This window comes from Liolophura sinensis, chromosome 13 (assembly GCF_032854445.1).
Source record: "Liolophura sinensis isolate JHLJ2023 chromosome 13, CUHK_Ljap_v2, whole genome shotgun sequence".
Taxonomy (NCBI): domain Eukaryota; kingdom Metazoa; phylum Mollusca; class Polyplacophora; order Chitonida; family Chitonidae; genus Liolophura; species Liolophura sinensis.
In genome coordinates, this window is record NC_088307.1 from 15,613,038 (window position 1) to 15,613,527 (window position 490).

Sequence of the window (490 nt, forward strand, 5' to 3'; positions counted from 1 at the left end):
GTATCTTCAGTGTGAATCCTTGGTAATATAAATACAGTACAGAGTACATTTAATTTACATTTTAGAAAGCCCATTAATCTGTTTTGCTAAAACAAGAGATAAAATGAATGATCTCGGTATTTGCAGAAACTGAACATAAAATACTGCACACTCAGTGTATAACATACATGATGTTAAGAACAAATGAAGAAACAATTAAGGTTAAATAATGCCACATACTTTGTGAGTATTTCAGCCATAGATCACAACATGAACATGTTAGAATCAGGATCTTTCAGCATGGGTATGCCAACTGTTTATGTAAACTTAAATAAAAAAAAGAGACTGTTTTACTGTAAAAATACAGACCTTACAAAATAAGTTTATAAATTTCTTTTAAATATACAGCAATACTGGCATACATGTAGCTATGAAAGAATAGGGCCAAACCAAATTACCTCCCTCGCTCTTCAATTTAAAAAGTACATTTTTAAGAGTAAGCTGGGGTTTT